The 27,355-nt window shown below is 36.7% G+C and overlaps 1 long non-coding RNA gene across 1 annotated transcript in view; it reads right to left on the bottom strand.

The window, feature by feature from the left end:
- Nucleotides 1–27,355, bottom strand: part of LOC134803405 (uncharacterized) — a 351,777-nt gene that overhangs the window by 237,276 nt on the left and 87,146 nt on the right. The window lies entirely within an intron of this gene.

Raw genomic sequence — 27,355 nt, 5'->3', positions numbered from 1 at the left:
CGTCGGGTGACAAGCAAAACTCACTAAGTACTATCAAAAAATTAAAGTAACAATGCACTTTATTACACTTGTAACACGGTTTATTATCCAATAATTTCAATGATGTTAGTTAGTGACTTTTGCTTGTCACCCGACGATATTATTATTAAATTAGCTTGTTTTATTGTCGGCCAAATACCTACCTATTTCTTTACTCATGAGATAAGCCTTATTGAGCTTACTGTAAAGTGTCATTCTATGGAACTTGCTAACTATGTAAACAAATCGCCATATTGAAATTGTCTCTGAATGATGAATTTACTAGTGATTTTTGTTTACATAGTTAGCAAGTTCCATAGAATGACACTGTAGGGCGATTTGTGTATGATTGTCGCATAATATTTTATTAATATTCCTTAATAGTGATACTTTGCTGGAAGCGCTGGTGGCCTAGCGGTAAGAGCGTGCGACTTTCAATCCGGAGGTCGCGGGTTCAAACCCCGGCTCGTACCAATGAGTTTTTCGGAACTTATGTACGAAATATCATTGATATTTACCAGTTGCTTTTCGGTGAAGGAAAACATCGTGAGGAAACCGGACTAATCCCAATAAGGCTTAGTTTCCCCTCTGGGTTGAAAGGTCAGATGGCAGTCGCTTTCGTAAAAACTAGTGCCTTCGTCAATTCTTGGGATTAGTTGTTAAGCGGACCCCAGGCTCCCATGAGCCGTGGCAAAATGCCGGGATAACGCGAGGAAGAAGGAAGTGATACTTTAAGGTACCGCATAATGATAGCCATAATGTGAAAAAAATACATTGTAATGCGATATGAACCACTTAATAATGTAATGTACCTAAATGAAGGGTGTTTAGAGAAGATACAAGATACAAGATATTTATTGATAAAAGTCAATGTTTTACAAGTCAGTACAAATAAATTAGTAATAGTAGTAGGTAGGTTGGTACAGCATTTGCACAGGAATTTTTATATTACTTATTAATCTATTAAATAAACAACATTTTTTAAGCGAAACAAATCAAGTAAACAATCAGTAGTCAAATAGGGTCGCATATAGCTTAAACAAACATAAGTTATTAAATTATTAATTTCATAAATTAAGTATACATTTGTTTATAATTGTGTATAAGTAGTTATAGTAGATTACTTAGGGTCAGTGCACGGTTCGACAAATTCGTCGACGCTGTAGCATGCTAAGTCAATTAACATTATTTTAAGATTTCGGTCAAACATTTTCTCAGTTTTTGCCATCTTTATTTCCTCGGGTAAAGATGGCAAAAATGTCTTATTGTTATTGCATTTCTCAATTATTTATGTTATATAATATCTATAGTTTTAATTCTGTATGAATAAACAAAGCCTAATTTGGGTAAAGTGGAATATAATTTTCAATTAGTAGTCTGCATTGCTTATAAACATTCAAATTAATTCAAAGACCAAGAACATGTAATTAACATGCATTCACAATCAAAGGTTTATCACAACAGACAGACTACCTACGTAGGTAATCGTATAACAGCAGTATAAAAGCGGCTTCGGCAGCAAACCCTTGCGGGGCGTCATTTAGCGAGTGACTGTGGCGGTCGCGTGAAAAGCGTCTCATCTAGCCGCTTTCGCTTTGAGGTGCGATAGGCCGCTATAATTGCCAATAGCTCCGGGCGGAATCTTTGCTGGTACAAACTTGCGGCTCGGATAAAAGATGCCTTAGATAAGGATTACGTATTAACTGTAAAATTACGCTATCACTCTAAGGTTTTCGTTTTATATGAGTTTATAATTTAATCAAACACATTCTTAAAGTTTCCAATAGGTACACAAAATTAATACTTATTGCTAAAACTAAAACTTATTACAGTTTCATTATTAGATCAGAAATTGAACGTTACTAGAAAGTCAATACACTAACAATATTACACTAAGGTATATGTATTTTTTATTGTGTTTTTTTTACATGGTATTTTATCTGTTTTCTGTGTATTTTGTGATAGGCAAATGAAGGAAATTAATTGCATTTGCAACACCTATCCGCTACCTAAAAGTTGTAAGGTGGAAGAGATCGCTTTTTAGCCCTAAGACCGCCCGGAGTTTACCTCCGCTTGTGTTGCTGTTTTCTTTTATTAACCGACTTCAATGTCATAGAACGAGGAGGTTCTGTATTCGGTTGTGGCTATTTTTTAGGGTTCCGTAACTCAAAATGAAAAAACGGAACCCTTATAGGATCACTCGTGCGTCTGTCTGTCCGTCTGTCACAGCCTATTTGCTCCAAAACGACTGGACCAATTAAGTTGAAATTTGGTACACATATGGAAATCAGTGACCCAAAAACGGACATGTAATAAAAACAAATGAATTTTAAGCATAGGGGGCTCTTTTAGGGGGAACATGAGAAAATTAAAAAACAAAGTTTTGCAAACCATATCGTGTTACATATTAAATGAAAGGGCTTATTTTGAGGATCTCAAATATAATTTTTTTATAATTTTATATGAAATAGTTTAGAAGTTATTTAAGAAAATAGGCAAAAAATGACCATTCCCTTCCCCCTTAAATCCGATACTACTCTAAAATTGGGTCTAAAATTTAGAAAAAAATACACATAATAGTTCTTTACCTCTAGTTGACAGGAAAACCTATTAGAAATCTAGAGTCAAGCGTGAGTCGGACTTAAGAAAAAAAACGCGGTTGGGCTGTTTTAGGGACACAGCCGTAATGGTTTACGTGAAACTCGGTGTGGACAGCTTTTGCGAAGGCCGAAGGCCGAGCTACGCGTAGGGCCGAAGGCCCGAAGCATCCCCCAGTAGCTTTTGAAACGCACGGCCGAAGGCCGAGTTGCGGGAGGTTAGTGTTCAAACACAGAACAATTATAGTACAAGTGTCTAAATCGAAGGTCGAAGGCCCGGAGCCTCCGACATGTGCATGCTTCCTGCAAAGGAGATCGTCGATTTGGTTCAGGCGGAGTATGTCACTTTCTTAGGACGTCACATTCTGAGGACGTCACATTCTGAGTTCGTCACTTTCTGAGTACGTCACTTTCTGAGAACGCCACTTTCTGAGGACGTCACTTTCTGAGTTCGTCACATTCTGAGTTCGTCACTTTCTGAGTACGTCACTTTCTGAGAACGCCACTTTCTGAGGACGTCACTTTCTGAGTTCGTCACTTTCTGAGTACGTCACTTTCTAAGAACGCCACTTTCTGAGTACGTCACTTTCTGAGTACGTCACTTTCTGAGAACGCCACTTTCTGAGTACGTCACTTTCTGAGGACGTCACTTTCTGAGAACGCCACTTTCTGAGGACGTCACTTTCTGAGTACGTCGCGTTTTTTTAGCATAGGTACGATTTAACAGTATAATATACCTGCACGAAAAATGTATACTGCCAGCAACCAGATTAGCTGTTCGACATACGGTCGCTTTTATATCCTACATACCAATACCAATCTCTGTTTGCCTTACGCCTGACTGGTAGAGAATTCCATTTGGCAAAACGTCCTATGTTTCGTGCAATAAAGTGAAAAATAGAGAAATAAATAATAAAAAAACAATATAATTATGTATAAAACATTATTTAATTCAGAATACTTAGAAACTACAAGCAGCAAAACATTTAGCCACATATTGGAGTTAGGCCGGCAACAGCTTCGATTCAATACACATAAATGTTTCGCACAGTAGGAACCATGATTTTATCATTCGCCGCTGTGATTAGCTGGTGAAGGTATCATGGCAAGCTCGCTGACACCAGTAGAAGTTCATTCCCACATATTTACATTTAAACGGACTGCCGCTCCTTTCGTGACAACATATTCTTCAACATACCGCGTCTTCTGTCATGTCTCCATAAACTCACGTCTTTTTTCTGATGATAGTGTAAATTTTGGATATCTGCGTATAAAAATCAGCTCTTGCAGTTTTGGTTCAGACAATATTTCTTCTCGTGTCACCTGTGGAGAATAGGCGTCAAAGGATTTTTTCTTCATATCGGCAACGGCATATTCAGAATATATGTTCAGCCATCAATCACTTCTGCGTATGGAGTGATCCATACTCTCATAGTTCTCATGCATATATTTAATGTAATTTATTTGTTTGTTTTCTTCCTATATAGGTTACACGATGAATTTTTAAATTAATATTACATTGTACTTTTAGCCTGACAATAAAAATCTATCATATCGCCGATTTGACATCGCTGATTTTTTTTCTATTTAAAATCCGAAACTACAAAAAGGTTATAAAGTTTGTCAAAGGACTGTCTCATTTCAAACATAGACCGAGATAAACATACTATCTTTGTCTTACACTAGTACTAGCACCCAAAAGAAAAGGATGAGTGTAGTTTTTATTGTTCTTATTTAATGAAAAAATTTGTTTGACCACTTACAGTCCGTTAACTCTCAGAATGAACTTCGTTTTTCGGGTAACATCGGACGTATTCGCGTAATAGAAAATGACAGCGTCGTACTGATTTAGTTGCAACTTGCAATCCAACACTCAAAACTATACAGGGTGGTCTATACCACAACGTCCAAATTTTTTTTTAGATTCCTCAATTCAATTATAGAATATGTATGTTAGCCGGTTTGTCGTAGTTTTCGAGTTATGAATTTTTGAACTTTTAACTTTTGTTAAGAAATTCCGGGCCGAACCAATTAATTTATTTAAAAAAACTATTGAACTTTTTTGAATGTTTCTTTTTATAACATAATCCTTTACAAACGACGCAGTTGCTAAAAAAATCAGCATCCTCACTTGGCTGCGAGTTGGAAAAAAAGACAAAAGTCAAAGTTTTACGTTCAAGCAGGTCAAGTTTAGATTTTACCTAATTAAAAAAAAACATGCGAGTTCAACGACTTTTGGTTATTTTAGAAACTGCTAGTCCCTAAGTTTTTTTTAAAGGTAAAAAAAAGTGACAATAGTCATAATTTGACAGAGTCACCGGTCAAAGGAATCGAGGTGGAAAGTTCCCAAATTAGTAATCCGATAGCCCACGTAGTGAAGAATCTAAAAAAAAACAACGGGATGCACTCCGGGAGTGCCGGCAGAAGTGAAAACTCAATGACATTGTAACAGTTTTTCGATCAGGTCACGTGTCCGTCTTACGTCTTACGAATCTTACGGTCACGTGACCTGTCGCGAGTTTAACATTTTTTCCCCATCACAAAAAGTGCACAGCGCCGCTAAAGAAGTTTTCACTTAAAAATTTTGGACATCGAGGTTTGTACCACCCTGTATAGTAGTTAATACCACCATAACTAGTAGGTAAATATTTAGATTCATATTAAAATATGTGGCTTTTAAGTACCTACTGTATAATTATTTACAAATTAAATTTAAAAATTTTGTTTTAATTTATTTTTTTATGAAGTAAATTTTAATTAAAACTAGAGATTAAATAAAAAAAACACAAACTATAAAAAATATACTTACCTACAAAAAAATATGCCTGTTATTATTACCACTCTGTATAAATTCAGCGAGAAGTAGTAAATGACGGTGTGACGTTCTGCTTTCAAATTCTGATTCTATTTTATTTAGATTATGACAAAAAGTCAAATAGCAATATAGTCATCAACCAAATATTAAGCATAACGTCATTAAATTAGAGCTTGTTTTACATTGAGACAATAGGTATCCCTAACTTTTTGCGAGTGAGTAAGAAAGCAGAACAACAGTATCACCTTCGCGTGTTACCGCCGATACCCGATGTATCTTTCTAAAATACGAAGGTCATTCTGAGAGTTAACGGACTGTAGATAATATGTTGCGCTAGCTTCGACCCGCGACTTCATCTGCTTGGAAATATGATGATGATGATGATATCGTACCTATGCTAAAAACGTGACGTACTCAGAAAGTGACGTCCTCAGAAAGTGGCGCTCTCAGAAAGTGACGTCCTCAGAAAGTGACGTACTCAGAAAGTGGCGTTCTCAGAAAGTGACGTACTCAGAAAGTGACGAACTCAGAAAGTGACGTACTCAGAAAGTGACGAACTCAGAAAGTGACGTACTCAGAAAGTGACGAACTCAGAAAGTGACGTCCTCAGAAAGTGGCGTTCTCATAAAGTGACGTACTCAGAAAGTGACGAACTCAGAATGTGACGTCCTCAGAATGTGACGTCCTAAGAAAGTGACATACTCCGCCTGAACCGTCGATTTGGTTCTATCTTTTGTTAAGCGATTAGGCCCGACACCTATAGATTACTGGAAAAACGTATAAGAAGTCTGCAATTAAGCTTGAGCCGGACTTAAGAATAAGAATTGCGGATAAGCTCTATCAGGGCCACAACCGCAATTTGATTTACGTGAAACGTGGTGTGGACAGCTAGTGCGAAGGTCGAAGGCCGAGCTCTGCGTTGGGGCGAAGGCCTGAAGCATCCAAGAGAGGTGCGCCTCCACGCAAGGTCGAAGGATGAGCTTTAGGAAGTTAGTGCTCAAACAGAACAAATAATTGGTTTAAGTAGGAGTAGCTAAATGAGAAGGCTGAACTGCCGTATATCAGAGGGTCTACCGTGAACACCGAAGTTCGCAAATTGCGGGGATTTCTCTTTTACTCCAATGAAACCGTAATTAGAGTGACAGAGTGAGATGCCAGCAATTTGCGAACTTCGAACAAATTTAAAGATAGCCAGCCGTGTGTGGAAAAATTGAATGAACAGTTGAATGTACTTATGAACTTCGCTTTGCTCGCTCGTTCGAAAATGTGTGCAGTACGGAACCCTTGGGACGCGAGTTCGACTCGCACTTGACCGGTTTTTTTTTATATGTACGTTCACCGATTACTCCGACATCCGTAGTCCGATTTGAGTAATTCTTTTTTTGTTTGAAAGGAGCTACCTCCGAGTTGGCCCCATTTTAATTTGGTTCTGTTCTGATGATGGGATCCATGAGGAATTGAGGGAACTCCTCAATTTTTAAAGGCACATGCATGGTGTTTTAGGCGTTTTCTTAAGCAACTCGAGCATTTTCTCCCGAAAACCTGGTGGTTTGATGAAGTAGACCTGATGATGATGATTATTTTGATGATAATGATGATGATTTCTTTAAATGTAAGTAAGTTCAGCGATTACTCCGGCACCTGTGATCCGATTTAAGTAATTCTTTTTTTGTTTGGAAGAAGTTACCTCCAAGGTGTTTCCGTATTATTTTTGGTTCTGGTCTGATGATGGAATCCATGAGGAATTGAGGGAACTCCTCAATTTTTAAAGGCACGTGTTAAGTGATTTCGGGGTTTTCTAAAGTAACTCTAGCATTTGCTTCCGAAAACCACCAATTTGATGTACTGCAACTGTAGCCTTACCACGAGTTTGACATTGACATATTCGCTAACGTCTTATGCATGTAACTTTTTATGCATCTCACTCACACTAAGGTTAGTACGAGCGAGATGCATAGGAAGCAAGTTACACACATGCTAGCGAATATATCAATGTCAAACTCGTGGTAAGCTGGTAAGGCTACTGATCGGGGGTTAGGGTTAGGAGTTAGGGGTCGGGGAATGGCGGTTGAAGGGTTGCTGGTTCAGGATCGAGGGGTTCCTGGATCAGGGGTTGATGTGCTGTGAGGTTGAGTTATCGGGGGGGCTGAAGGATTGGGTCAGTGGCGGGGCGGGCGGATGGATTTAGTTGAAAGGAATTATAATTTCCCAGACGGACTCGAGAAAATTCCTGGTTCAGGGTCGAAGGGTTCCTGGATCAGGGGTTGATGCGCTGTGAGGTTGAGTGATCGGGGCGTTGAGGAATTGGGTCAGTGGCGGGGCGGAGGATGGATTTAGTGTAGTAGTGACAGGAATTATAATTTCCCAGGCGGACTCGAGAAAATTCCTGATTACATATTTATTAAAGTAATAGGTACACGAATTTATTAGTGTTAAACATGATCTTGTTTTTCATTCATGCGTCACGCTCTTAACAATGCGTTAAAACTAAAAATGGAAAAATAAAAACTTTTTACAAAAAAAAGCAAACCGACTTCAAAAAGGATGAAATAAAATATTATCCTTTTTGAAGTCTATGCGTTACCAACTGATATGTTTGAAGTCGGTGCCAAGCCAAGTAGTAACAATACCAGTCAAAAAAAATCAGCTATATGGCTATAAATCCTATTAGAACTGTACTAATAACTAATTTGTAATAGTTAAGTGTAAGTAATTCTGTCTGCCTCTTTGTCGCCTTTTCATGGCTAAACAACTGAACCGCTTTAGGTGAAATTTGGCAAGAAGGTAAATTTCTTGAACTGTTTTATATTTTGAAATGTAGTCCTCTGGATAAGGGACGGGAAATTACTCAGTCCCAATCTTACACTTGCGTGCTATAGACTGTTCGAGCATTAGTAAGAAATGCTCATTAAAAAATACGACGGAAAAAAAAATGCATTGGATTTCCACTAATGTGCCGACAAACATGGTAGAGACTGCGCCAAGAAGGTTTGATCGTGTGTTATGAGGTGTGTTCTTAGATACAATCGACGTCAAAGATATGTTTACACTTTTGCACCTTACTCCTTTGTAATAAGGCGAAAAGTGTAAACATATTTTTAACGTCGACTGTTCCTACAGAAAGTACGTTCATTGTCGTCGTGTAAGGCAATCCAACGTAGGTACATCCTTATCGAATCGCACCAAAATCATGGTATGCTTCAAAATTTGGCTTGGCACCGACTTCCAACATATCAGTTGGTAACGCATAGACTTCAAAAAGGATAATATTTTATTTCGTCCTTTTTTGAAGTCGGTTTGCTTTTTTTTGTAAAAAGTTTTTATAATGTTTTATTTTATTGAGGTGTGCAATAAAGAGTATTTGTATTGTATTGTATTCCTTTCTTCCTCTTTGAACCGGTAAATCATATTTAAAAAAAGAACCTTTACGTTAAAAAATTCATATGAACTGTCGCGTGAAAAGATCGCTCGTAATTCTAAAAGCATATTTCCACTGAACATAAACCCCGCAAGGTTGTCAGTTCGTTAACCCAGTACTGTCATCTAATTCTGACGCAGGACTGGAACAAGACTTCTTTTGTGGTTTAGGCATTATTGGAAAATTTTATAATTTTTTGTGTTTTAACTTGGGTTTTTTTAATACGAGCAAAATTGCGATACTTACATTTAAAAACTTAAAAATGTCGTGATATAAATTTTTACTAGTCTTTTTTACTTTGTTTTAAAAAAACTCCGTAAGAGAAATGAAAACACATAACTATTGTGAGGTAAACGTACTGGTGCTCGACGCAGTCCCAGTATATGTCATCTTGAAACTTAAGTCATTGTCAATAGATGTGACAGCAAGGTGTCATCTATTGGGCATTAGCATGTCGAGCACTAGTACGTTTACCTTATTATAATTGTTAACATTTAATCGAAATTACATGGTTAAGTGAATTTATACAAAACTCTCATGATCAGAATAGGGACATCGATCGTTCGGGATGCCTACACTCAGCATTTCCGTACGAACCGGCGAAGGGCCAATAAATATGACATACCAGGAAATTGGACTGAATTTCTGCTTAGTCGACTTCCGTTGGTCGTTTCAGAACTTTTTGATCGTATGTCGAATAACTAGAGGGAACTGAAATGGAAATGCTGATGTAAAATGTGGTAGCTTTGTCTACTTGTAACAATTAACTTAAGTTGAAAACTAGTATTTCGGCGGTTCCCCCCTTTTTTTACGTATTTTTGTAGTCATTAAAACTTTGCCTACAAATTCCTTTATTTTGTAGACCAAGCTTTTTCAGAATGTACTATTTCCGAGCTTCACAAATAAGAGCTTCGAAATAAGAGCTATCGTCATAGTACTTATAAATATGTGCCTATCCTAGCAATGCACTCACGAGAACTTTCCAAAGTTGCGAAACTTTCCACATGAGAATTTCTCGGTAACTTCTGAGAATGTTCTCGAGAACGAGAATTTATTTATTTATCGTAGTTTATACCATGAATATTCACGATGGTTTAGGTGTAGTATCCTTACCCTCAGAAAATTCCGACTTTTAGTCTACCGCTTCCGGTCAGAAAAATGTATGACGGCCCGGCCAAACGGTCAGACCTAGGTGGGGGGTGCTCGACCAAATGTCATAGAGGGATCCTGGCAGTTTTTGACGCCGCCATGTTTTTTCAATATGGCCGACTTTTATTTTTATTTTTTCAAGTTTGTCCTAGCGCGCTGAAATTTTGGTCACGGAATCTCGGGGTGCCCTAGATACCTATAAAATTTTTTTTTTTTGAAAAATGCTACATTTGCGGTAAAACTGGCCAATTTTATTTTGTATGGCTTTTTTTCAAGGTCGTCCGAGCGCGCTGAGATTTGGCATGGCGGGAGATAGAGGCCTCTAGATTCCTATGACAAAAAAAAAATTTGGAAAAAATCCAAGATGGCGGAACTATAATTTTCATGTTGCAGGAATGTTCTGAGAACATTCTCGAGAACGTTTCCGCTTTTTGGGAATGTTCTGCAATTTGTACATTGCTAGCCTATCCTCCGAGCTCCGTTTGAAACGTTGGTTTAAATGTTGAAATTCTACATGGATTCGATCATTAAAAATGAAAATATCAAATATTTTTAATTACAACTAAATGATTATTCGTATCAATTTATAAACGACAGAGACCTAAGATATAACCTTAAAAAACTATTACACATATTTCTAATTGTTAAGTCCTTATACAATTCTGAAGTCATATAAAAAACTTAAGGTTGGGTTTTAGTTTCATTATAAATAACAACAACAAGCAAAACAAAACAACAATGACAAGAAAAGAATAGGCTTTCTAAGAAAATATCATCAGGATGAAACATTTTACGAGGCAAAACAAAGGTCAACATTACGATATTGATAGCTACCTATAGAGCAGGATTATGTTACAAAGGGTAGCTGGTTTTGGCGTCGGGTGGCTGGCACGCATTGTTTTCCGTTTGAATAACCGATATAACAATAGTTTATTAAATATACATGCAGCGGCTATGTGTCAGCCATGTAGTATAGTACATTGTTGCCGAGGGATGGAAAGAAAGGCATTGTTTTACGAGGTAGTTCCAAGAAAAGACGCGAATCAGAAAATACCATGTTTCCGCTGAGGTTATACATAGTATTTATTTAGTGGCTTACCATTGGCACTAATTTACATGGGTATATTATATATACTTGGCGAAAAAGCATTTTCGTTCCTAAGGAGTAAACTCCAGCCGTGCGTCGGAGCTGACATACACACACGTTTTTCCTCAAGCATTTCGATTTTTATACAAATGTGGAATTTAAAATAAGCTTAAATTGTGACTACGTTACGTATGAAGAAACAGTATTCTATATTCCCCTTAACGTAGCGGATAATAATATTCTTTCATTGAGTTATATTAATTGATTTACTCCCAGGAGTAAAGTAATCATATTATTAAAGATCATTATTGCCAATGCATTATACTTTTTTAATTAAAAAAACCGGCACTTCCTGTGTTTGATAGCGAACAAAAAGGCATTTCCGAGCATGTTTCAGAATAATATAGGTATTGCAGAACTGACATTATTTATTTCTGTATTGTTTATTTCTTACAGTTTTTGTCATGAATAAAATAGGTGATGGGATTGTCAGTCGTGGTGCTTGTAGCGGATTTGTGAAGCCTATCTAAAGGGATTCAAAACGTGCAAAATGTAGCTAAAAGTATTTTTATCTCTATACAAATGTTCTAATTTCCAATTTAGAATCTAAACGATTATGGAGCGGAACACAAAGGTGAATTAATTCATAAATTTCATACATGTCGTAATAAAATCACGAGCCTTGCCCTATTTCTCGAGAACGCGAAGATTACCTCATAATACCCTGCTAATTTATGTACTGAAGAGAGGAAATTACTCCATAAAGAGTTATTTTATAATATAATTTCGTAACGAGATTAGATTCTGATCAAACAATTAATAACCTGATTGAAAGATTAGGCGGTCATCACACACGTATGCATTTTCTGAGGTGCGGCACCTATATAATAACCTCCAGGTTATTTCTAGTTTTAGGTTAGTTAGTGTTAGTAGTAGCTTTGAAATGTAGCTTATAGAAAAAAAAGGTAAATAGGTTATTTTTTTCATGTTATTTTATATGTGCACCGTTATACCACATATGTATGAAGGTGTGCTAGACTATTGGTTTTGCTGACTGTACCTAACTTTCAAAGACTGGTCAAAGACCCAAAGCAATATGTTAGGTCAAGCTAATCTGCAACAACGGTAATACATGACAACTGTTTTAGAATGATTTGCCTGGCTAGACATTTATAATTGTTGAATCATGAGTTCGAGTTTAGAAGTGTAGATATTAAAATCTAAACTCAAACAGTAGAATTAAGCGAATTCCAACCTCGAGCTACTGTCAATCATCCGAGATGTCAAACACACCGTCCCTTCCACGGATAATATTAATAAAGTTCCCACCATGACATCAATTCCATCAACTTGTTGTATAACTAGTCTAACCACGGGTAAATTGTATGTATAATTTGGGACCAAAATGCAATTACGATATCCCAGGTGACACAAGGCTGTCGACCCAGTACATCCATATTTATCGACACTTCTCCCAAAGGACACGCAGGGTTGCCTGTGAATGGCCGGGTCGTTTGCTTCATTCTACGGCTAGTTGACGCTTTTGTTCACGAATTTCCTGTTGATTTCGATGTTAGAACTTATAATTGTTGAATAAGTTTTCCTATTCTCAGCTAGAATAGGAAAATTTATGCCTACTGTCGCAAGACTTGAGAAACCGTAATGGAAATTTCATTCGATAGTGCGGATAGCGTGACGTGATTTCTCTCTTCTTCTTGATCGGGACACTCTTGACAGAGCGGTCGTGGTCATCATTGGAAGTCTCCCTTTGTGACACGTTTGACGGCTCGCCTCCACGTGACTTACGTTGCGTTAAGTCACGTTTTTGTATGGGATTTTGAACAGCGCGCCAGGCGGGACGTTTTGAAAACATGACACTTAACGCAAACGCGTACGTCACGTCACGCAGTCGAATGAAATTTACACTAGGGATACAGAATGGATTTGATTGCGGTACTATTTATGATTTTTCATTTCAAAATATACAATAAATTCACCCGAATAACATAATCCTTCATCGGCAGATTTCTTAAAATACATTTCACTCAGACCTTTGCCAGTCAAGTTCGTTCGCTTACGCATACTTATAATATGTAAGTATTACTATTAACTAAGAGAATACAGTAACTCTCTACCTCAAATTATCTTTGCTATTAATGTATTCTGAATAATTTTCATCATTCACAGGTCAAAAAAACGTGTAAATGATTGCAATCTGAAGCGACATCCCTACGTTCATCGCTAATATTTTACGCATATCGATATCGGTACAAGGGTTGAATGCGTAAACAAAGCCCTTTGAAGTCCAACAGAACGGACATTAACGCAAGGGGTTTTATTTTAACCCCTAACCAAATAAAGATGTGACATGTTATCGTGGACTTGTCTATTAGGGTAAAGCGAAAAAGGGGTTTTATTTATTTTGTATTCCAGCGATAATCCATTGTATAAAAAATGTTCATGAAATATTTCAATATACTTAACTTTTATCATCAAAACTAAACTAAACCTTTATAGTTCCGTCCGTCCACATGTAAAATATAAGACTAAACTTGGAAATTTGGTGTAATTAGGTATTTTGTACGCTGCCGCTACTTTGTTTTAAAGTTTAAATTCTACAAGAATATTTTTTCAGCTAATATTTCGACGTGTTCGTGATTCGATAGGTTTTAAAAATAACCTAAAAAGCCCTGACTAAGATTTTTGGAAGTATTCAGCATGGAAATTATTGAAATTAAAATAGAATAGTATAAAACTGTTGAATAATACAAACCATTAACCAATTGATTCTTTTTTTTGTCTGTAAACAAACAGTTTTTAAGGATTTTCTTCCACAATTTACTTAAAACCGTTAACACGTTCGCGTAACAAATTCAAGGCGCTTTCGAATCGAAACGCGTTTTACATATTAAACAATGTGCCGGTAGCCTTGATTGTATCTCTGGAAATGGTTCTAAAAAAGCTATATGGCGGAGTAGAACATTTATTTGACCAAAAATTTCTCTAACTAGCTGTTATAATTATAATCATAATATACTAGACAAAATAAGGGGACTAAGTCACGTGACCGCTTATCCATACAAACAAACGTTATCCACATTTTCCTCTCTGGATATTCAGATTACAGAAAAAATTCTTACGACATTATTATGAATATTATTCACCGCTATGCTCTTCATTTGTTTTTTTTTATTACAAGAATTGGGAGCGTTTAATAATTTGTATGGGATTTGTTTTTTACTACTAACTCTTAGAAAAAACATATAACCGAAAAAATTCAAACGAAGGGGCATAGTTATGAGTACAAGAAACTGTGCAAGAAATTTTTCTTCATATCAATATCCAGAGAGGAAAATGGGGACTACGTTTGTATGGAGAAGCGGTCATCCACTATACTTTTCTCCTCTTGTAGTACGTTTCATAATCAACTAAAGGTTACTGGGCGTAACGATGTTAATACTCTGGTTACATACAATTACGATCCGATGAGTCCTAATTTTATGCCTTTTTTATGATATATAGGACAACGAATCGCCTTATGGTAAGCGATTACGGTCGCCCATGGACACCCACAACATCTGAGGGGTTATAAGTTCGTTGCCGGGCCTGACAAAAATTGAATCTCTGCGCGATTCGGGAAATGAATTAGAGATTCACTAGGTATGAAATAGTAAAGATATGTGACGTTCCATGTCAAAAGGTACCATTGCCCCGGCTGAATATTGGAGCGGCGTTAATAATAGCTTAAGCGCCAGCCGCCATAAGGTACCTTTTGCCGTGGAACGTCACATATCTTTACTATTTCATATCTAGTGAATCTCTAATTCATTTCCGAATCGCACCGTCTGTCACAGAATAGAAAAGGTCTATAGGCTACTTTACCGCACTTGTGCGATAATTAGCACATTACGTAACTATGTCGAAAATTTTCGAATTTGCGAATTTCCTGTTTATCGCACTTGTATCGTAATCTTATACCTTTAAACGAGCAATTCTTGAATATATATTTTTTTATATGTGTATATTTATATTTTGGGGATCTCAGAAACGGCTCTAACGATTTCGATGAAATTTGGTAGCTGGTAGCATTTCCATTTAAAGTTGTACCATGACTCACTTGACGAGTTGAAAACATAATTTGGATTATTTGGTACTTTTTTATGTGATTCTATGAGTAAATATATTCTAGTTTACGAAACACAAAAGAGAATCGTAATATTTTAGCATAAACCAGATAAAATTAATATTTAATAGGATGAGGGAGGTTTTTTGCGGTCCGTTTGGTTACAAATGGTTTTTGAAATAGTCAATAAAAGACATACTTGAAGCAAATGTTTTTATGTTTAAAGCATAATAATGTTAATAAACAACCTAAAAACAATCATCATTGACCAATTTAGAACAAAGATTTTTCATAAAAGGGAATTTTAGGTGGTTTGGTTACGAGGTGGCCCCAACTCCCAAGTCGTACGATATTTTTAGGTTTATTAAATAGTTATAGGCATTACTGCCATGTGACGAATAACAATCATTAGAATTAACAAAACATGTGATTATTGTCAAAAAAATTAAATATTTTAGCTTATAAACTTTGAATAAACAATAATAAATACTTTTGAAATCAAGGGGACATTGCCAAATGGACACCCATGTAACTTAATTGACAAAGTAAAGACGAGATCACAATAATCAAAAATTTACACAAATACCCACTGAATAAAAAAAGGACTACAAAATATGTACCAAAATCAGTAGATAGAGTTTTAAACATAAGAAACTCAATAATACTTAATAAAAATATATGACTTATTAATTGCACATGAATTAAATAAGTATAGACAAAGTCACGGTAAAAACTATACATACTCAATGTGCGTGCGTCTTTACCGTGTCCGTTTGGTTACATTTTTCTAGTCCGGCTATATGTTACGCTTCAAATTGTAACCAAAAGGACGTAACGATTTGTCTGATCCAGAATTAAATCTATTCAAAATAATACAAAACTTACAGCAATGTTCAACTTATGTGCTTGATAAATAACTATATGAAACATGGTTTTATTTAATATTAACAGTGTTTTAGTTACTTAAGGTTCAAGCTGCATAAACAGTTGAACAAAACGGACAAAACATTGAGTAAAATTACCGGTCACACACCAGCACGCCTTGGAGGTTGCGAATTGACTGTTTTAAATCAAATTTGACGTTTAAACAAGGTTTAACTATGGTCACAGGGTTGCCAGGATGAAAAAAAAAACTAAAATGTTGGTAAAAAGTATTTCGCTAAGTAGCGAAAACTGCGTAACCAACCTGGACTATGTCCGTTTCACGATTTCGCGGGGACAATATTTTTATTGAAATTAAACCCTATTATTGATGTTTTTAAAGCTCTTTTTCATCAATAACACATTTTTCAACATTTAAACTATGCCAGGAATGCATTACTTGGTGTTGCCTTCATAGAAAAAAATATGTGTAAAAGTCCATCAAAAATTGAAGTCGGTGAAGGGGACAGTACTAGGGAGTGATTTTATCATATCTAAAAACCTGATTTTAAGTCAGAAATGTGAGCTAACTTGACTGTTAACTAGAATAAAATAAAACATGAGAACACAGAACATAAATCTTATTTTATTTCTTTATTGACTGCATGAAATCATTAGGTGAGATTATACATATTATTTACATGATAAATGTACAAGCGTTTTAAGATATCTCTTTTTATTACGAAATGCTAAACAATTGTAAAACAATTAAAGAGATCAAACTAGAACGATACAGAACATAACCGTAGATAGTTACTTTACTCGTTGGCGTCAGGAACAGAAAAGAGAGCGTAGCCACGTGCTTGGTGGTTTTTATAGACTTCGAACCGCCCCGCCCAGGTAGCAGACCGGTAGCCGTTAGGTATTCGAAATCCGACGGTTACAGATGGCGCCACTGAAGTGAAACGCTGCGGAGAAGCTTCACAGCCGCGCCGGTAGATGTCGCTGGAACAGTCTTGCAGCCGTATTCGATGACGTAGTACCGATTTGACAGGCGTGCCGACAGATGTCGCCAACACGGCCATGTGACAGTTGTGCCCGCCTCGGGCACTCCACGAGTCCGGTAAAATGCTGTCAACAAAACAAATACCTTTAAAGAATGAACAATAGTATAAGAATAAATAATGCTCCTTATTACACCAATAGAAAGGCGCTGGTCCAATTTATAATCACCACACCAGTCACATTACAGTGTCTTTCTAGCACATTGTTCCTCTATATGAACTATATGTGCTCGTGCCCACTGTTGTAACTTAGGTGTTTACCGGCTCATTATATTTTTAGACCATGCACACTTCCTTTAGTGCAGCTTTACCAATTTAATAGTAAGTAACCCTAATGATTACTTAATATTAAATTGATAATCTCCTGGAAGCAGAAAAATATTGTTTGGTATATTAATATAAATTTGCATTTATTAAGTTTTTATATTGGTAAAATATATATTATACTCCAATTACTATATCTGATGGCATTTTACCAGGGCTCGCAATCAGTAAATGAAAAATAAGGTTATAAAAAATAAATATTATAAATAATATTTAAAATTGAGATAAGGAATAAAATATTTACCTCGCCAACACTGCTTACTTATTTGCTATTTCCCAGTCATCGATGTGTATCCAGGGTTTCATGTTTTCTGCTGCCGCCGTTCCAGTATACCGCTTGTTGCAACGTTCAGCGCCTCGTACATCTTCCACCTGATACCTGTCTTTTCCCAAGACCCTGACCACTTGGAAAGGTCCTTTAAATATTGGTAACAACTTTGTACTGTGACCATCGTTGGATTGGCTTTGTATTTTGATAAGGACTAAATCACCTTCATGGTATTGTCGAGCCTTTTTGCGTGTTTTGTCGAATCTCTCTTTTTGTTGCATGGAGCTCGCCCTGATATTTTCATCAACTAATTTGCGTAATTTAGTAACATCTACGTCAGACTCGCTATCACTATCAGGTGCTAAAGTATCCGCGTCCGTACGTAACCGATAACCAAAAAATATTTCACTAGGCACGGCTTTTGTAGTTTTTTGTACCGTACTATTTAAGCCTTGTTGCAAAGGTTTTACGCATTTGTCCCAATTATTATCCGACAAATCTGCACCCATGGCTCTCATAGATTCTAAAATAGTATTAACAAAACGTTCCGCTTGGCCATTGGAACGTGGCATACCTGTGGCTATCGTATGTAATCTTATATTCTTATTAGAACAGTATTGTTTAAAACTACATGCCGTAAAACAAGACCCTGCATCTGTGATCAGTCTTTTTGGGTAGCCAAAAATTTTTGAAAGATTATCTAATTCATTAATAACATTAGCACTATCCGTGTTAGGTACAGCAAATATAAAAACAAATTTAGTAAACGAATCTACCATTATTAATAAATATTTGTTATTTTGTGTAGTTTTAACAAACGGGCCTACATGATCTAAATGCAATGTGTGATATGGTCTGGCGAACTTTGGCAAGGGATGCAAGAGACCTTCTTTTGAACCAGTTTTATTCTTATTGTATACACAATTTAGACAATTACTAATATATTTCTTTACTGTGCGTCGAATTCTATGGAACCAATATTTATCTTTAATTCGTTCTACCGTTTTATCTACGGCGAAATGACCAAGATCGTCGTGGTTATATTTGATAATCTGCCAAATACACTGCTTATGGACGACCCAGCGACGACCTTGACCAGTTCGTTTGTACACTTTACCACCTAGAAGCTCGTAATTACTAAAAATATTTTTATTCATATCGGCCTCTCCTGATTCTAATATTTCCTTTATTTTAACTATTTCGGGATCTTGCAATTGTACAGTTAACAACCAGTCGGCATCGGTAATCGACATAATTAATTCTGACTCAGATTGTTCCCCAGATTGCACGGGGTTGCGGCTAAGAGCATCTACATGCTGCATTCTGTTACCATCTCTATGTATTATATCAAAACAGAACTCTTGAGTAGAAAGTACCCAACGTGCAATGCGTGGCACAATCTCTTTCTTAGTCATAGCAAAACGTACAGCGTTGCAATCAGTAATAATTTTGAACGGGGAGCCTAATAAATAAAGTCGGAATTTTTGTAACGACGCAATGATAGCCAATAACTCTAATTCGAACGAATGATACTTTTTTTCATCGTTAGTCGTTTGACGACTATAATAGTGTACCGGTTTTTCCCCTTCGTCCGTAACCTGCATTAAAATACCTGCAATTCCGTCTCTGCTAGCATCCGTGTAAAGTACACATTCTTTATTTGGATTATAAATAGTCAATATATTACCAGACAACAGTGCACTCTTTAAAGTTTCAAAAGCTTGTTGTTGACTACTTCCCCAGGACCATGTACTATCCTTTTTCAATAATTTTGTAAGAGGGCTCGATAAAAGGGCACAATTTTTAATAAATTTACGAAAGTAACTTATAAGCCCAAGAAATTGGCGTAATTGGTGAACAGTTTTTGGCTCAGGGAAGTCTTTAACAGCTGCAGCTTTCTTTTCACTAGGCTTTATAGTATTATGTTGTACTTTATACCCTATAAAATCGATTTCAGTTTTTAGGAAGTGACATTTTTTTAAATTTAATTTTAAATTATGTTCTTTAAAGATTTTCAGAACCGATTCTAGTAAAGCCAAATTCTCTTCTGGGGTTTCACTTATTAGCAAGACATCATCCAAATAGACTATTATTTTACCGAAACGCAAATTACCCAATACCTTGTTCATCATTTGTTGGAAGCATGATGGACCATTGCAAAGCCCGAACGGAAGCTTAAGGAATTCGTAATGACCGTCTTCAGTTATAAAAGCGCTTTTATGAATCGAATCTGCACTCATTTTAATTTGGTAGTAACCACTTTTGAGATCTAGGCTGGTGAAGTATTTACAACCTTGAAGTCGGTCTATAAGATCCTCTATTCGGGGCATATGGTATTTATTTTTGATCGTTATTTTATTTAGGGCCCTGTAGTCAACACATAATCTTTTTTCGCCATTTTTCTTGTCCACTAACAACACGGGGCTAGCATAGGCGGAATTACTTTCCCGAATTATACCACTTTCTAATAATTCGTCAACCATTTCGCGAATAATTTTTCTATTGCCATGTGAACTCCTATATGGCCTAAATTGAATAGGTTTTGTGTCATTCAATTCGATAACCATCTCGTGATCATCAACTACTCCTAAATCCTTGACGCTACTCGCGACGCACTCACTATACTTATGAAATAATTTCACTAACTCATTACGATGTGAATCTGAATCAATTTGAGTCTCACTTATCACATTGCAAAAATTATCAAAAGATTTTTGATAACTGTATGTCAATACATCTCCAACACGTGAATACATAATGTCTGGACGTTCAGTTACATTACGACCTATTAATATATCACAGTCAGATAATTCTTCCATAACATACATACTTATATTCTCCAGATCAAGACTATCTAATTTTAAAGAGACTTTCAAGCACTTGAACACAGTCTTATTAATATCTTTTGAAAATCCGTGCAATGTTATTGGTGGTTCCAATGCGGTAGTCGTTAACGCATATTTATTAACCAATGTCTGACTAATAAGGCTACAACTACTGCCAGGATCAATAAAAGCTTCATGCTCGAATCTGCTATTAATCGTCACCTTTTTGAAAAACCTAGTTTTTGATTCAGTACATCCAATAAACTTTGTCTCCTGCTTTGCAACCTTCTGATTCTTTTTACTAAAACATACCGATTCGGTGTGACCCTTTTTACCACAAAATTCGCATTTAACCTCGCACTGGTTTCTTTTATGCGCTCCACCACAGCAAAAACATTTAATGCGATTTTGAGGCTGCCCGGTCTTTACAGAATCTGAAGTTTGGTCCACAGAAGGCGACGCCGTTTGTCCTATACTTAAATTCGGTGACACCGGTTTACTTCGCGTATCAATTTGTTTACTATGTCCGGGTATCGTTTGCTTTGTGACTGATTTGCTTTTATATTTACGACTGTGCAAAAAACTAGCTAGACTGTCACAAGTATTGAAATTACCCGCCTCTATGGAACTACTTAAAGTACTATCACGCATATTACCTAAAATAATTGATATAATATCGTGTTCCGTAAAATTCAATGAAAGCCTGTCAATCTTGCATTTTTGCTCAAAGAAAAATTCATAAAGAGATTGTTCTTCGTTGGGTTTACGGTCAATTATATCTTTTAAACATTCAAACATGTTTCGTTTAATTTGAAATGTTGTCGAGATTTTACTACGCCACGTATGCCAATTCCAATTTGTCCACTCAAAACTAGTTCGCAACAAGGAGTCGTACCAAATTTTAGCCGAACCTTTTAATTTATTAAGAGCCTGATAACGCGTCATTCTATCGCTCCATGCAAACGTACGAGTATACGATTCGATAATATTTAACCACGCATCGACATTGTCCTTAATAGGGTCAAACTCAGGTATCATACTATTAAGTGAAATCGCACTAGATGTACTCACAAATTCTCCATCATCTGATTTCGATACCTTCTTCTTCTTTCTGGGAGGAGGCGGAGACGGCGTCCTCGATGACGACGAGGACGATGTGGGCGAAGGCGAACGAGATCGCTTATGTTTCTTCATTCTGCCAGCACTTCTGATGTGAGCTAACTTGACTGTTAACTAGAATAAAATAAAACATGAGAACACAGAACATAAATCTTATTTTATTTCTTTATTGACTGCATGAAATCATTAGGTGAGATTATACATATTATTTACATGATAAATGTACAAGCGTTTTAAGATATCTCTTTTTATTACGAAATGCTAAACAATTGTAAAACAATTAAAGAGATCAAACTAGAACGATACAGAACATAACCGTAGATAGTTACTTTACTCGTTGGCGTCAGGAACAGAAAAGAGAGCGTAGCCACGTGCTTGGTGGTTTTTATAGACTTCGAACCGCCCCGCCCAGGTAGCAGACCGGTAGCCGTTAGGTATTCGAAATCCGACGGTTACAGATGGCGCCACTGAAGTGAAACGCTGCGGAGAAGCTTCACAGCCGCGCCGGTAGATGTCGCTGGAACAGTCTTGCAGCCGTATTCGATGACGTAGTACCGATTTGACAGGCGTGCCGACAGATGTCGCCAACAGAAAAAAGTGATTTATTGTGCATTAAACTTAATAAATGATGTGTCTATATAATATATTTCAATAAAAAACATCATTTGCCTAGTTAAAAAATTCGTCTTAAGAGTAAAACGCAAAAAATATAAGGGGACATGCGAAAAACTCGAGGGTACAACTTTAAATGGAAATGCCTAGCTAGGTCTTATCTCTCGTAAAACGCACATTTTTGAGTTTTTATATGTTTTCCGAGCATAGCTCGGTCTCCCAGATATTGTACTATTAAAAGATGCTATTATCTTTGCGCTGCTATTAAAATTATACTGCCAAGCCATAAACACAGTAGACGTCACGCTACATATCCGTTAAGTGGGTTCCTAAGCAATTACTAACTTCTATCTATTTGGCGCATTGCCTGCCTCCGGACGTTGTAACATAGGGTAGGTACTCAATTAAATTTGTTTTGATGGTAGTTCGTAACATGACGGGAATACGGCTACCTTTAGTTTATGCAAAGTTGCCATGTCAGTTGGTAAACATCATTGCTATTTGAAATGCATTTTGACTGTAGTCATAGTTTATTTTTCAAGTAGGCATATTACAATGCACTTATGAACGTCAAATTGTTACAAATTACGAGTTTAGGTATTGTCTAGTAGTAAATACCTAAGATATTTATTTACCTATACAAATACAATGTCACGAGCTGCCAAACATTAATATTACATAGAAAATCTAATATAATACCCTAACGTTTAATGCTTTCAAATAGCAAGCACTCAGGTAATCCAAATAATTGCTAGTAATATGCTAGAGTAATATCATATTATTATATATGTCTTTCCCATCACGGAACAATGGTGTTCCGGACCTTTGGGAGGCGTGCGCGGAGCCGAAGCCAACACGTAGAGGCCCTTTTGACACTTTAATGAAATGTAAGGGGTACACCGAGCGGAGGCTGCCCTTGCCCGTGTCATGGGACGCACGCAGAGGCAGCACCCGCCAGGGTGTAAGGACTATTGAGAGTTGATGGAATCTAAAATGAACTAGGTTATTGGGTGAAAGCGATGGACTAAGAACTGAGCTATGGGGTAAAAAACCGGACGCCTGCCTAATAAAACGGTATGCAATTTTATTTCCGGCAGACGGTGACTCGCCCTCACAAGATGGGCCCCCACAAAAAGCGACATCTAGGATGGCTCAAGGGCAACACCGGTGTGAGCGGCTCAGGGGTGTCGAGAGGTGTGCGCCGCTTTCTACCCAGTGGCTGTTAACAGCCACTGTGCCAACTCGCGTCTTATGCATATTTCACTTCCACCCCTGGAGCTTATAGCTCTAACGACTCCACTCTGGCCGGCCGGCTAAGGCAAGCCAGAGGCAGAGAATCCTGTCCCACCCACCCTCCTTGCGGGTAACAGAACTCTCCAGGAGCACTCGGGTACGTGAGGTCGCTAATCCCCAACAGCTCGCCACAAGCTGCCCTGCGTTGACTGATTGCACTGGTAAAACCAGCGGGCGATGGGGTCGTCACATCCCTACGCCTTATTATATATTATTATTAATATCAATAAAAAGGGTGAGTAAAGCAAAATGCTTGCAGTTTGATATCTGCTAAAATGCTACCTATATACTACCTGAATTTGGGTCGTATTAAAACGTGTTGAATATTTCTCTGGTACTGGTACTTACCTGAAAAGAAATATAGAATATTAGTTTTATGTGACTGCTTCGTAATGAAGGGCATAAATACGAGTGTGGGTTTATTAAAATACGAGCTAAAAGCAAGTTTCATAAAAACATCACATTAGCTTTTTATGTACTCTGTAGTTACATACATTTCTTTATATAACTACACACATATCATAAACCTTCTATGATGCCTTCAAAATCCATAAATAATGGCTCACATTACGATAAACTGTTTTGTTACAGCAAATTTCTTATCTGTGAAAATGTTGTAATAGGTTCATTACTATATCAAACCCTACATTTTTCAAATTTGCCGCCTTTTTCTACTGACAAGATCTGCTTGACCAAGTATAGTTGGTATCGAACGATATGGCAATCGACCCCGACTCTAGTTTGTCTCTGAATTAAAAAAAAACTATGGACGCGTGACGTGCGTGAAAAAAGTTTTCATTTGCCGCCATTTGACGTACAGTTTATCTTTTAATTAGTTTGTAAGTAAAAAATAATTTGTTTTGTTGTTTTTAAACTAACTATAACAAAAGTTTCGTGTAAAATGTGCGATAAAAATATTTCGGAGACGCCACCTCATATCCGCGAGTTCCCAAAGAGCGAAGTGCTCCAATGTCGGCTGTAATATGTGGTTAGTGAATATATTATAGAAAGTTTATAATATGTGTGTAGATAATTATAACAGTTTATGTTACTGTATATAATTAGGCATTATGTAGCAGTCACATAATGTTACTGTGAGCATAATCAATAAAAATAAAAAGAACCTGTTTAAAATAACATAATATTCCATATTCCTTAATAATGTATTTTTGATGTGATTCTAATAAAATTATTGCTGTCGTGCCTGGATTCTATGTATTTGTTAGCTAAATATCAAAACTTATCTTCCAAAAGCATAGCTACTCGCTAAAAGCTGTATAGGTACTATAATATTCATACCGCCGCAAACAACATTTCCAAGATAAGTGCTTCTCAGATATCGCTAAGATGCTTTCCGGGAGCTTGTTTATCTCGCGCCATAAAAACTTATAAATTACCATCCACATCATCACTTGAAGCGCAAGTGAACGGTGATTCTACAGAGCCTATTATGAATTATGCATACCTCCCTAGCCCCCTTCTATCGAGCCATTCTACATCTTTATCATGCGACGTATCTCTTGCTTTAAGTATAGGGTTTAGTAAGGGACAGCGCTAACTAATCGAAGTCGATGTCTGTTTTTATGGATCGACGCGCTTGATTAAAGCCGTGATTATCTCCCGCTCGTTTTATTATGCATCCCTGACTGTTAATTTTAAAGCGAGTTTTCGGTGCCTATCGATAGAATATTGTGTAATTATTTTTATAGCAACATTTGGTAATTATTGTGGGAATTATATCTGGCCGGAATGACATAGAATTATACATTGGTAAACAAATACACGCTCTCTGTTTTAATGAGCTTCATACCATATCCCCGCTAAGTTTTTAGATTTTCTGTTCTTCTAATTTACTACTTCCAATTTATTTCACTAAATTCATAGCTTAACATTCATCATTCCGATCGATGCTAAGTATTCACTTTGAACACACATCTTTAGCACACTGATTTTTATCTACACAGAAACATAAAACGCTAGTCTGAATTAATTCTTTTGTTAAACCGGAATAAGGAAACAATCCATGTTTTAAAAACATCGATATCGGCTTTAGTTAAGCTGATAAAGATTCAGGCATCGGCTGAAAAATTTGATTCGCGTCAGTATTACTCAGCTTAGGGAGTAAGCCTAAACGGATCCAATTCGAGCCAATAGTATCGATTCAGAACCATGGAATCGAGTCAGACTGATATTAGTTGATACAGAAATGATCACTGCGGGTATGATAGTCGGTGTCGGATTACCTATATCATAGCTTTATTTAATTTGTATGCTGGTAGCTCAAGCTAGGTCAGCTCTCAATATCACTTAAATTCGTTTATTGAGAGATTTGAGTTTTCCTTATACATAATAAAGAATATTTACTTGATTATGAAAACAAATCCTGAATTTAAAACGTATATAACCAACCTCATAAAGTACATAATAAGTTGACTTTTTCTCCACTATATTTACAATAGCCCCTACGCCTGTTAGGACCGATTTACGGGTATCTATTTGTACCCGTGAATGGGTTCTAGCAGGTGTATTACATAACAGCAAACTTCTCCAAAGGGCCTCTACGTGTTGGATCTGTATCCCCACGCACGCCTATCAAATGACCGGGATGTATATACCCGTGAGTTTATAAGTTGACTGATACCCGATACCCCTTTATCATTAAAGGATATTTATCCATGTGTATTTAAAGTACCTACTTATGCAAGGTTTTGCCTCAGAAAAAATGGACCTGTAGATATTTCAGATTAATTCAGGTAACACTTGTAAGAAAACAACGTATTTTATGACAATCGTTGCGAGACATTTATCTGGAGGATACCAATAAAACAGAAGAAACCCTGTTCATCTATAACCCCGTAGTTTTATGGACAAAGTTTTCAGGTAAACAAACGTGAGGAACTATTTGTCTTTAACACTTGGACCCTCGTAAACACTGAGGAAATACTCAACTTACAGGTTTGCATTTTTTACTTTAATTTAAGTTTTGTCAATGATTACTCCCACAATAGAAATTCTATGGAAAAATGGCCTTATCAAAATAATACTTTGGTTGCCATTAAGTTAAATCTCTACGCACGACTAGTTCCTCATAGTAAAACTGACGTGTCAAACTTCTGCCCACAATTGTTAAATTACCTTCTGGCTAAACTGGTACTACATACCTATAAACATAGTATACATTACTCATACACATAGACCAGTACTCCCATACGGCTAATTTGCCAAAAGTGAAGCCGAAACACGATCGATGTCTGTGTACGTAGCTGGTGTTTTTTGCTCAGCAACACGCACACATAATACACATACAATGTTGCCCGTATTTTTTGACTCCCATGAAAGTAGCGGCATTTTAACAATAATCTTATAAGGGGTTCCGATACAAGTACAGACAAGTACGAGAGAGATAACTGAATGACATCATTCAGTTATTATACCTACTAATGTAAGTGTACATTCGAATAGTTCTGGTAATCATTGGATAAGTAAATCTCAACATTATGCAGCTTTTACGCGCGCTTTCATGGACTCTCTAAGTTCGACATCCTCGAAAATGGGTCAAAAACATTATCCTAATGTGTTTCAACATTTTATTCCCTTCGACATTCTTTTCCATTATTTCCTTTTAACGCTACAGATTTAAAATAAGAGATTGAACAAATGCTGATGAATAAATAATAACCACGTTCACTGTTCAGTAACGGAAAAAATGAAGTAAAATGCTGGGCTAAAAATAACAATGGATTAAAGCGGTCTCAATCTTAGAGCTAATAAAATATGCTACT

This window comes from Cydia splendana, chromosome 2 (genome assembly GCF_910591565.1).
Source record: "Cydia splendana chromosome 2, ilCydSple1.2, whole genome shotgun sequence".
Lineage (NCBI taxonomy): Eukaryota > Metazoa > Arthropoda > Insecta > Lepidoptera > Tortricidae > Cydia > Cydia splendana.
The sequence above is the reverse complement of the archived record's forward strand: the minus strand, read 5'-3'. Positions and strand labels throughout refer to the sequence as shown.